Raw genomic sequence first — 13,177 nt, forward strand, 5'->3', positions numbered from 1 at the left:
AAAATTTAAAAATCAGACAAAGAAAAAAGAATAATCTTTCTAGTATTATTATTATTATTATTGTTGTTGTTGTTGTTGTTGTTGTTATTTTTATTGTTGTTGTTATATATACTCGTCATCATTAGTATAAAAGTAAATTTGATTGGTGTGCTGTTTATTATTGTTGTTGATTCGAAGGTGTCTAAGTTCACTAGGCCTAGGTCTAGTTTATCGGAATGTATAATGCATCCATTCAACCTAAATACACTATAGAAAAAATATTTTTTACCAAAAGTTATAAAAAATGTTGTTGTAGAATAAAAAAAGTGACGCTTTTTCCCTTTGGCATTAACCCAACCAGTGCAAATTTGTTTGTTTTTAATATGTTGCCTATAATTTTGTCCCAAAATGGTAATTTTTTTAAGTCATTGAAAAATAACCAAAACCCTCCTCGCAAGCCCGACCCCTTAACTTCTCCAGCACTCCAACGCCGCCCTCTGGTGATCGAACAATCCATGCCAGTTCGCATCCCCCACCCTCCATCACTCTTTACCTGATCAAACAATCGAGTTCCTCCCCACCCGATCGAGTTCGCTACTTGCCCCACTCTGACCAACGCATAGTAGGCAACTTCCGCCGAAGGATTTCCTCTTTTCCTTCTTAGATTCCTCTACTCCAACACAAAAGTCAAATGAAGGATCTTAGTCATCTCTTGATCTCACGAATTTCTACTACTAATCCGAATATCTAGCATGCAAATCTCTCCCTTTTAAAATCTACAAACATTGGGAAAGGATTTTGGGTTTTTGATGAGTAGAAGAATAGGAGAAGTTACCTGTGGGTATGAAAATAATTATTTCACTTTGTTATATTTTTTACAATATATACATACATACGCATAAATAGGCATTCGAAAAATGAAAACATGACCTTATAGTCTTGTTTTGATCATAACTGTTTAATTTTCCAACAATACAGTTTGTTGGAATTTAAATTCATTTGACGCAAAAATTAATGCTCATCACATAAGTGTTGGAGCTTACAAGATGCCTTGGAGCAAGATCAAGAACCAAAACAAAATACATAAAGCTGTTATAACTAATATGTGTAATTAGATTAGTTGTTAAATTGCTGTTATTGTATCTATATATAAGAAGACTACTTGTATAATAAATGTAGTAGTTCAGTTTTTCTAATAAAAGAGAAGATAGTTGATTCTTTCTGCCTACATCTCAAAAGGCATTCCTGTGTTTTACATGGTATCAGAGCAATGGCTTCCGACAGACACATTGATTGAACTTCACAGGGAAATGCTTATTGCAGGAGCAGCATAGTCATCTTCAAAATTCGAAATTCAACTGCAGACACAACTGTGGTTGATCAAGGGAGTTTTTCAAATTTCAGAAATTAATTGATTCAATTTCTGATTGTTCTTTTAAATTTTTTTTTTTCTTTTCTCTCTTTACTGTTCCATTTCTATGGTGGAACCTGAATCTTCTACGCATTCTGCTTCTATGGCAAATGCTGATGAATCTTCAAGAAATCCGTCAGATGATTCTTCAAGTGTATATTACTTGCATCCATCGGATAATCCTAGTGCTCTTCTAGTTTCTGAAATCTTGACTGGTGCAAATTATATTGCGTGGAGTAGATCTATCTCCATTGCTCTTACAGTTAAGAATAAAATTGCATTTATAGATGGTACTCTGCCTCAATCAAATTCTGGTGATTCTCGAATTCAAATTGCTTAGTTAAGAGCAAATAATCTCGTTTTATCTTGGCTAATGAATTCCATAGCAAAAGAAATTCGTGGAAGTCTGCTGTACTTCACAGCTGCGTGTGATGTTTGGGAAGAACTCAAAACAAGGTATCTTCGAAGTGATGGTCCAAGAGTCTTTACCCTAGAAAAATCTCTTAATTCAATTTCTCAAGGAGCAAGATCAGTCACTGAATATTTCAATGAATTCAAGACACTCTGGGATGAATATATTAGCTACAGACCAATTCCAAGTTGCAAATGTGGAATTCTTGATAGATGTTCTTGCAATCTTTTAAAGATTTTTACAGATAGGCAGCAATCAGATTATGTGATGAAATTTCTCATTGGTTTGCATGATTCCTACTCTATGATGCGAAGTCAATTACTTCTCTAATCACCTTTGCCTTCTATGAGCAAAGTTTTTTCTTTGCTACTACAAGAAGAAAGTCAAAGATCATTGTCTAATGCTGTTGGTTTTTCCATGGATTCTCATGCTATGATTGCTGCACAAACACAGAAGTCTGTTATTACTAATGGTACTCGTTTCACAAAATCAAAAGCCAGAGGAAACATTATTTGTTCTCATTGTGGATATACTGGTCACCTTGCAGATAAGTGTTTTCATTTGATTGGATTTCCACCTGGATGGAAAGGTCCACGAGGCAAGAAAATTATTACTCCTCAAAATGGAAATACAAATACAAATTTGTCAAATGCAAACGTTGCTTCTTCTTTGGAATTAAATTCAAGCATCTCAAATATATTTTCTCAAGAGCAAATTCAAAACTTGCTGTCCCTTGCAAATAGCCTTTCAAATACAAATGCAACTCCTACAGCAAATACAGTCTCTACATCAGGTAGCATTTCCTGTCATGTTGTTTCAGCTGACAAAAACTCTTCTCCATGGATTCTTGATATAGGAGCTACAGATCACATGATTTGTTCTCCTCATTTTTTCACTTCAATTCATCTACCAAAGCAACCATCTGCAGTTCATTTGCCGAATGGTCAATCAGCTCCTGTTATTTTTACTGGAACTGTTCATTTTTCAGCTGATATTATTTTACATAATGCTCTTTATATTCCTTCTTTCAGTGTTAATCTCATTTCTGCTTCAAAACTTACTAAAGAAAATTCTATTGGTTTATTTTTTCTTCAATCCAAATGTATTTTGCAGAACCTAATCAGCTAGAAGATGATTGGTCTTGCCGAAGTAAAATCTGGCCTATATCATCTACAACAATCTCCTATTATAGCAAGGGATAAATTGGATCTCAAGTGTAAATCTTCTGTTTCTTCAGCAAATAATTGTACTATCAATGCTGATATTTGGCATTTTCGCCTAGGACATATTCCCTCTACTAGAGTGAAATTTATCAATGCTATAAATCCCAATGTATCAGCAAATCCAATTCATATATGTGAAGTTTGTCCCTTAGCCAAACAGAAAAGGCTTGTATTTCCTGTATCAAGCAGTTATTCCAATAAAGCTTTTCAATTAGTTCATTGTGATATTTGGGGTCCTTTTTCACCTGTTTCATATTCTGGTTTTCATTATTTTCTCACTATTGTAGATGATTATACAAGATTTACTTGACTTTATCTCATGAAAACCAAAACAGAAACTCGTAATATTCTCACAAAATTTGTTTCTTATGTTCATACTCAATTCAACACATTGATTCAAACTCTTAGAACTGATAATGGCCAAGAGTTTAACATGCTTGATTTTTACAATAGTCATGGCATAATACATCAATTATCCTGTGTTGAAACACCTCAACAAAATGGTAAAGTTGAAAGAAAACATCAACATTTACTTAATGTGGCTAGAGCTTTGCTTTTTCAATCCAAATTGCCACTTTCTTATTGGACAGATTGTGTGCTAACAGCCACACATCTTATTAATAGAACCCCTTCTTCTAATCTTCAAAATCAAACACCATACTTTCTTTTATTTCAAAAACATCCAGCTTATAACTATCTAAAAGTTTTTGGGTGTTTGTGTTTTGCTAGCACACTCACTGCTCATAGAGGAAAATTCCAACCAAGAGCTTCGAAATGTATTTTTCTGGGTTATCCTCCAAATGTAAAAGGGTATAAACTTCTGGATCTTGTTACTCTCAAAACTTTTATTTCCAGAAATGTAGTTTTTCATGAATCTATATTTCCTTCCATACCAGACACAATTCATACACCTTTTGTTTTTCCTAATTTTCCTCAATATTTTGATTCTTCAAAGTCCACCCATTCTTCAACTTCTATTACACATACTCCCCATTTTGAGGACAATTCCATTGAACATACTCATATTGATACTCTCAGAAGATCTCAAAGGATCAGAAATCCTCCTGCATACTTAAAGAATTTTTATTGTGGTAATATGGCTCAAACACTTCCAGCATCTCAATCATCTTCCAATTGTAACTCAGCTTCTGTTAAAGGTAATCCTCATTCTATTCTTTATTATCTTTCTACTTCTCAGTTATCCCCTAAATATAAAACATTTGTTGCTGTTGTTACTTCCACTTTCGAACCTCAGACATTCAAACAGGCTATTGTTCATCCTCAATGGCAAAATGCCATGGCAAACGAACTAAAAGCTCTTGAATTAAACAATACTTGGGATCTTGCTATTTTACCATCCAATAAGACTGCAATAGATTGTAAATGGGTCTATCGTGTAAAGTTCAATGCTGATGGCACAATCGCCAGGTATAAAGCCAGACTAGTGGCCAAGGGCTATACTCAACAAGAAGGGTTAGATTTTTTTGATACTTACTCTCCTGTTGCTAAAATGACAACTGTGCGAACTTTACTTGCGGTTGCTGCTATAAAACACTGGCATTTACATCAATTAGATGTAAATAATGCCTTCTTACATGGAGATCTTAATGAAGAGGTATATATGCAATTACCACCAGGCTACTCTTCAGCTAATGACCCTCGTGTATGCAAACTCAAAAAGAGTATCTATGGATTAAAACAAGCACCACGCCAATGGTTTTCCAAGTTATCCACCTCTTTGCTGCAAATTGGTTTTACTCAGGGCAAATCAGATTCTTCTCTCTTTATCAAAACAACTTCCTCAGCTTTTATAGCTTTACTCATTTATGTTGATGATGTTATTATTGCTTCTGATAGTATTGATCAGATTAATGAAGTTAAGAAATTTCTCCATGATTCTTTTACAATCAAGGATCTTGGTGAATTAAAATACATCTTGGGTTTGGAAATAGCCAGATCAGCTAAAGGCATTGCCATATCTCAGCGAAAATATGCCCTGGATATTCTCCAAGACAGTGGTTTCTCTGGCTGTAGACCAGCCAATTTTCCCATGGATTCTACTCTGAAACTCAGTACTGCATATCTTTCTCCTTCCCTAACTGATCCTGCATCATTTCGAAGGCTTATAGGTCGATTGTTGTACTTAACTATAACTCGGCCTGATATTGCTTTTTCTGTTCAAGCATTAAGTCAGTTTATGGCTAATCCAAGTACACTTCATCTTCGAGCTGCTGAAAGAGTTCTCCGATACATTAAATCTACACCAGGTCAGGGTATTTTTATGTCTGCAAACTCATCTCTTCATCTCAAGGCATACTCAGACAGTGATTGGGGTGGTTGTTTGGATACTCGCAGAAGTGTGACTAGTTTTACAGTTTTTCTTGGCGATTCTCTTATTTCCTAGAAATCGAAGAAGCAGCCTACTGTCAGTAGATCATCTGCTGAGTCTGAGTACAGAGCTTTAGCTACAACAACATGTGAAATTCAATGGCTTCTTTATCTGTTAGCTGATTTGCATATTTCTCATCCTCAAGCTGCTTTATTATACACAGACAGCAAACCAGCTTCTGAAATTGCCTCTAATCCTGTACATCATGAAAGGACTAAGCATATTCAGCTGGATTGCCACCTGGTTCGAGAAAAACTGCAAGCAGGCCTCATCAATATAATTCATGTTCCTTCTAAGCACCAACTAGCTGATATCTTAACCAAGCCTCTTGGTTCAATCCATTTTCATCATCTTATTCACAAGATGGGAATGATAAATATCCATTTTCATCTTGAGGGGTGGTGTTGGAGCTTACAAGATGCCTTGGAGCAAGATCAAGAACCAAAACAAAATACATAAAGCTGTTATAACTAATATGTGTAGTTAGATTAGTTGTTAAATTGCTGTTATTGTATCTATATATAAGAAGACTACTTGTATAATAAATGTAGTAGTTCAGTTTTTCTAATAAAAGAGAAGATAGTTGATTCTTTCTGCCTGCATCTCAAAAGGCATTCCTGTGTTTTACATTAAGTTGTCACATAGAAAACATTAATATTCAGTAAAAGATCTTGTAATAATTCTGTTGATGAATATATATAAATCTATTGTATAATTTTCTTATTAATTGCTTGGTTAGTGAGGTTGTCCAAGAGATATTTAAATGAAATTTGGATATTGAAAAGTTGATAGTGCTACAAAGTTCTAAATGAAATTTAAAAATGGGTATTTATTTTCTCTTCAATATGCAAAGTTGGATTTCCATCTCTTCCCTTGTTTCAACAAAATATTTTATATTCGATATCCAAAAATAATGGGTTTGAATTTTTTGAAAATATTTTACATTCAATATGCTTTTCCCTTCTTCCTCTAAATAGCCTAGAAAGCCAGAGAAGCCACAGCTAAAGTTTATAGTATTGCTTTATTAGAGATCTATGCTTATGGTTTTTGTTTCCTTTTTTTTTTTTTAATTTCCAATGAAATTTTATAAGATCTCGTGAAATAGTTATTCACACAAACTAGCTCCAACCATTTTACTCCATTAACCAATCTATAATTAAAATGAGCTGAAGAGTAGGAGAAGTTTCATGTGGGTTTTAGATGAGCCAAAGAGCAGTAGAAGTTTCATCATGTGGGTTTTAAAGATTATTTTATTTGGATATTTCTTGATATGCTTTCAAAATTGAAAAATTCATTTGAAGTATGTAAATTTTGGAATAAAATTGCAGCAGCCCTTGCCTTGCCTTGCTGTTTTAATAAACATAGTCGTAGAGGAGTTAATATGCTATATGTGTTCTTAAATAACACATGCTGGAAAAACCATAACAATTTTTTTTCATTGTGTTGCAAAACTGTATAATGTATTTGGGTAGTTTTTTCTTCATAAAGTGATAACAGAACCTATGCATCGGAATTAGTTTCGTCACCTTCGTGAAAATATCATATATAGACCAAACAGAAAGATGATCTATGTGTGTATATGTTTGTGTGTCTAATAAAGGTTACTACGTAAGATAATATCAGTTTTGTTGCGAAGTCCACGTATGTTCATCATTCTTTATTGTCATAAACAATGCAACCCTTCTTTCATATGATGCATGTCTATTTACAAGCTCTGGGAAATATGTAAACATAAGTAGAGATGCTCTTGAAATATGTAATGACAATGAACAAAGTGTGAACGATGACAACGATGTAAATACAATTTCCTAAACTATCAACACATTGAACAATTCATCAATGGTTTAAATAAAAACACCACTAATCATAAATGAAACAAATAATTAACATGTTCCATTGATTATTAATATAGATAGTATGACTAATAAATATTAATTGATTTGTCTCAAATTTACGATAAAACATGAATGTATAGTAATGATTCTTGAATGGGTCTAAGCTTCAATGAACATATGCATATAATGAATAAAAGTATAAACAAAATATGATTTTTTTTTTTTTTTTTTAACTCAATCCAACAGAAGATAATAGCTCGTAGTTGCCTCAGATTTACATATTCCATCATAAACTAAAAGTAAAACCTTCGTTTGGGCTATATTATGATTTAGGTTGTGTTATAAATTTAAACCAATGATTTGCTTCAGAGGAGAATACTTAATAAGGTCTTGTTCCTCAACATTTGTGTACTTTGCATGAGGAGTGAAGAGACTTGTGTGCATCTCTTTCTTCAATGCCCTTAGTCAATTTGATTAATGTAATTAACTAAAAAGAATAAGTAAGCCTAGATTTCTCTTGTAGTTGCGATACTTTGGACTTATATATATAGGTTGACGATATCAACCTTGTTGATCGGGTGAAATAAAAATCACATGTCAAGTATTATTGACTTGGAGTTTACAATGACCAAAAAGGAATTAGTCTTACTAAAATTCACCTAAAGAGTAAAGGAGTCACGCTCATACCACTACAAAAAATCAGGGTATTAGTAAAGGATCAAATCCGTCACTAATACTTATAAATTTATCACTAATAGTATTGATGACAAATTTATAAGTATTAGTGATAGTGTTAAATTAGTTGCTATATCTACCATTATTACTAACTATTAAATTCGTCACTAATAATAGAGTATTAGTGACGAATTATAACCATTAGTAAAACCCTAATACTATAAATTCTACATCGACTTAACTCGAATTCGTCACTAATATTAGGGTATTATTCGACCAACTGGTCAAACTTTTAACCCTTGGGAGGTTCATAATAGATTTGGTGCAACCCCAAGAGGGGGGGTGAATTAGGTATTTAAAATTTATCGCCTAGGTTAACTGGTTTTGTCAATAGTGCAATACAATGTAGGGTCAGTCTACACAATCAACAAATAAACATACAAGTGCAATAAAGGTAAAGTGCAAAAATGTAAAGAACATACATGATATGTTATCGAGGTTTGGCCAATTGTGCCTACGTCCCCGCTTTGGCCACACCAGTACAAGGATTACCACTATGATGCTGACTTAAACGGGTGGAGCGGCACCTAATGCAACCAGGTCAATTCAATGGGGTGACCTCAACCAACACGCCTTAACAGGATGGCGCACCTAACTTTCCTAACCGGGTCTAAGCCAATCCGGGACTATTCCACAAGACTAGTCTCCCTCTTCAAGCCCGCGCCTAGGATACAACCAATGTGTATAAAATGTGTACACGAAAATTCGCTTCTAGACAAGCAGATGTGTGCACCAATATAGCTCAATCAATAATGTAAGCACGAATGATATGTAAATATGCTCAATGCTCTAATGTGTGCTAAACACTCAATCACGTATAGATTTTCAGTTCAGATTTAGAGTGTATACTCAAACAATATTTGAAACGCACTATGTGAATAACACAAATCAAGTCAGGGTTTCAAAATATGCTAAGCAAGTTCAACCAAACAAATTCAATAATATATTCTAATATTCAAGGCACAATGGAGTTGTTTGAAGTACTAGCTTTTTGGAAAGGATTTTTGCATATAAAATCTAGGTTTAGGTATCTTGCAACAACAATGCAAAAACCATAACCCTCAAAGTCTTTCCACACTAGATTTATCAAATGAAGTCAGTGAAAGAACTTTAATGCTAAACTCTCACAGAAAATCAATCAAACAATAATGTAACTGAGAGTTCTAGCCACAGAGATCAAGCACAATAGCCTTAGAAAGTACTCACAATGCTTAGAGAAATCAAGAATGAGGAGTATGTGAGTGTTTGGAAGTAGTATTTGGCTAATATAGGGTTTTGAATGTTAAGGGAATTTTTCCCTAATCAAGTTTGCTAATTCTTACTAATTAAGACAAATGAATGGGTATATATAGGCAAGGAGGAATTTTTGACCATTGGGAACATAATGGGTATAATTAAATTTGTATAAAAGACCATTAAGAATATTAACCCATTTTACCCCATTTAAAAATTTGATAAAAAATATTTTAACCAGCGAGGTTTGGGTGTCCGGCTAGAGGTTTGGGTGCCCGAACAAACATAGTCAAAAATTTAACTTTTAGAGGTTCGAGTGCTTGAAGGATGAGTCGGTTGGCTGAAACAAAGTCACTAGCATTTGTTCGATAGTTCAGCTGCTTGACTCGCAGTTCGATTAACCGAACTAGGCATTTCGTGTTGACCCTATGGGTTATACCCTGTTTTGATTATGACAAATACTCAGGTATTTAATGTCTGCAGAATTGATGTGCAAGTTTATCTTGGCGGTACCATAAGATGGCATGCGGAGATGGCACTCAGAGACCTAAAGGAAATGAAGACCCTGAAGATCATTTATGTTGTAATTCGTTTCTATTCATTTGGGTCTGTAATATTTAAGTAGAAAATGTCTATAATATTTGATGTATTTTATGCATGTAGGAACTACAAGTTCAAAGACCTTAGAATGAATCTAGGTCCCTACACATCTCTTGAAAATAAAAAGGGCCTAAAGATGACCCTAGGACACTCACTATTGCATAAATATATGTTGGTCATTTAAGTAGGCCAATTGCATGTTTAAAAAGGACTGAAATGCACAAAATGTGCACCTTTAGTCGACCGTACCCCAAGGTAAAAATGCCCCTTGGTCGATCAACCTTGGACTGGGTCAACTAGTTGACCATAGCCCGGTCGACTGAACTCTTGTAGTTCATTTGGCCCCAATCAACCGAACCTCCTAAGAAGTCAACATTTCAACTTCCTGGTTGATTGAGAGAAAATTACATTGCACCAACCTGGTTGACCGAGTTCCGATGTGTGGGAACTCAACGGTCTAGTCGACTGGCAGGCTTAGTTCAAAATGACCCTAGTCCATCGAACCTCGCAAAAGGGGAAAATCGCCTTTGGAGTTATAAGTTTGGTCGACCGAACTCCCAGTTCTTTTTTGGCCTGGTCGACCAAACCCCTAGAACTTGGGTCAACCAAACTTGTCTTAGTCAACTAGTGCTCTCGGGTTGGACCTCTTTTTTTACCGCAGTTAACTCACTTAAACAGGGTTAAAATAATTAAATAATATTAAATATTTTCTAACTATTCCAACCATATCCTCAACGGTTATAATTCAGGGGAAGTCTATAAATACCCCCTTATTTGGAATAATTAGAATGTGATTAGCAATTCTGATTAGGAGAAATTCTTTGAAATTCCCAAAATCCATAATACTCATTTCTAAGCTCGATACACTCATACTTACCCTCTCTCATTGCCAAAAATATTTTGTAAGTCGTATTTGAGTGTTTGTTTGCTCCATAGGTTTGCTCTCCTTTACTTTGTGATTGATTGATACGATTTTTCTTGAGAGCCAAACCTAAGTATTCTTAGGGTACTTCGCTAATAGGTCTCTCCTAAGAAGACTTCCATTGAACTTTTGAGTATTGCATATTCGTTGCAATATCTTGTGAAGTTCGTATTTGTTTTTGGTTGCAAAATCTTTTCAAAACATTTTCAAATATCTAGTGTGTTTCATCTTGATAAATATTTGAAGAGATATTTGTTTGTGTGATAAAAATCTTCGTTGCAATATTCATTTATTTATATCATTCGTTGAATACAAATATTTTACTCTTTTTGCAAACCAAACATATACATTACTAGAACATCATACGATTGAGAAAATCTGCTGATTGAAATATATATATATATATATATATATATTGTTTGGCTAATATCTTTATTTGAGCACTTAAGAGTGAATACATCTTGTGATACAAAGATTATTGTGATTGCACTCTCACACACTGATTACATCGATAGCAAATATTTATTTGAGAGTACATATTACACCATTGAGCTTATAGTTCTTACACGTTTGGTGTAGATTGATTATTACTTGCGCGTATTGGGTACATATTTGCTTTACATGAAAGCACAATCACTGTACCAACTTGACTGAGAAAAATACTGTTGTATTTTCTAGTACGGGCCTGAAAAGGGAGACTAGCCTTGTTGGATAGTCTCAGATTGTCTTAGACCCAGTTAGGAAAGCTAGGTGCGGCATCCTGGTAAGGTGTAGGTTGAGGTCAGCCCCACTAATTGACTTGGTTGTAAAGGTTGAGGTCAGCCCTGTGCTAATTGACCTGGTTGTAATCGGTGTCGCTCCACCCCTTAAGTGAGCTTTAGTGGAATCCTCGGGCTTGTGAGCTAGAGGCGGGAACGTAGGCACAGTTGACCGAACCTCGATAACATATCGTGTGTTAGTTTATATTTTTATACTTTATATTTATCACAAGTGTATGTTATTATGTCAATGATGCGCATGATTTAAATTCCACATATTTTACTTATCTGCGCATTTGGGTAGACTGACCCTAGGTTGTGAGTATACAGTTGTTGAACTAGTTGAACCTAGGGGAGAAATTTTTAAATACCCAATTCACCCTCCCCCTCTTGGGAATACACGATCTCCAACAATTGGTATCAGAGTCAGGTTGCACTAGACTTACACGTTTTTGCAAAAAGATCACAATGGCTCAATTTGGTGTATCCCCATTCAGAGAGGGACAGTCTCCTTCTAGTCCTCCATTGTTTTGCGGTGTCGATTACACCACCTGGAAAACTAGAATGAGTGTTTTTATAAAATCTATGAGTTGGAGGGCTTGGCAGGTGATTGTTAAAGGAATTTGTATGCTTGTAAACGAAAATGTTATTACCTTGATGCATGAAAATTCATATGCCATGGAGTTATTATATTGTGCTTTAGATTCTCATATTTTTCATGAGTTTATGGCATGTAGAAGTGCACAAAAGATCTAGGTTGAGCTGAAAAAGAGATATGGAGAGACCTAGGAAAAAGGAAACCATCACTCCAGAGTGGTCATTTCATATGATCGGAGAGTGGTAAGTGATAGGGATAGTGCATCAACAGACAATGAGGTATATGATTCTCACTCTAGCTCGTTTAAGGATTCATGTGTTGAATGTTGTGTTGCTACATGTGCTGAATCATCTGTTGAATACCATGATAATTCTGTTGATGATGCGTGTGATGATTCTTATGCTGAATGTTATGTTGTGTCATATGATCAATCATCTAATATTCCCTATGATAATACTGTTGAAATTGCATGCAATGATTTGTATAAAAACTATGACATATCTTATGATGAATCATGTGCTGAATTGATAAATCAAAGTATGCCTTTGTATAAAAAGTTAGATATAACTTTATTGAAAATGAATAAATTTCTAGCGAAGTTATCTAAGCAGAAATCCATGTTGAAAAATGAAAACAAAAGCATGGCAAAGCAATTAAGAAAAATAAAAGATTATTATGCCATCTTAGAAAAGAGAAAGATTAAGAAAATATTGAAAATTATTAGCTTAGAAGAAGAAATGGATGATTATTCTAGAGCTTCACTCGAAATTAAAAATGAAAAGAATAATCATAATAAACCTTTCAGTGTTAAGAAGAGAAATGTTTTCAAAAAGGGTTCACTCTGTAAATCCCATCGTCATAAATTTTTCCATGCCACATCTAGTAAAAATTGGGTATGCAAGCACAATCTTTCACATTTATTCAAAACTTGCTTGCACCATAGAATGAAAGGGCACTTCCATTTTAATTGTCTATTTAGAAGTTCCAGAGGCCTAGACAAAGAAATGATATGGATGATCATGAAAGCAAAACCCGTAGGTCCTAAGGAAAAATGGATTTAAATTAATATTACTTTATTATTA

This window comes from Malania oleifera, chromosome 7 (assembly GCF_029873635.1).
Source record: "Malania oleifera isolate guangnan ecotype guangnan chromosome 7, ASM2987363v1, whole genome shotgun sequence".
In the NCBI taxonomy this organism is placed as follows: domain Eukaryota; kingdom Viridiplantae; phylum Streptophyta; class Magnoliopsida; order Santalales; family Ximeniaceae; genus Malania; species Malania oleifera.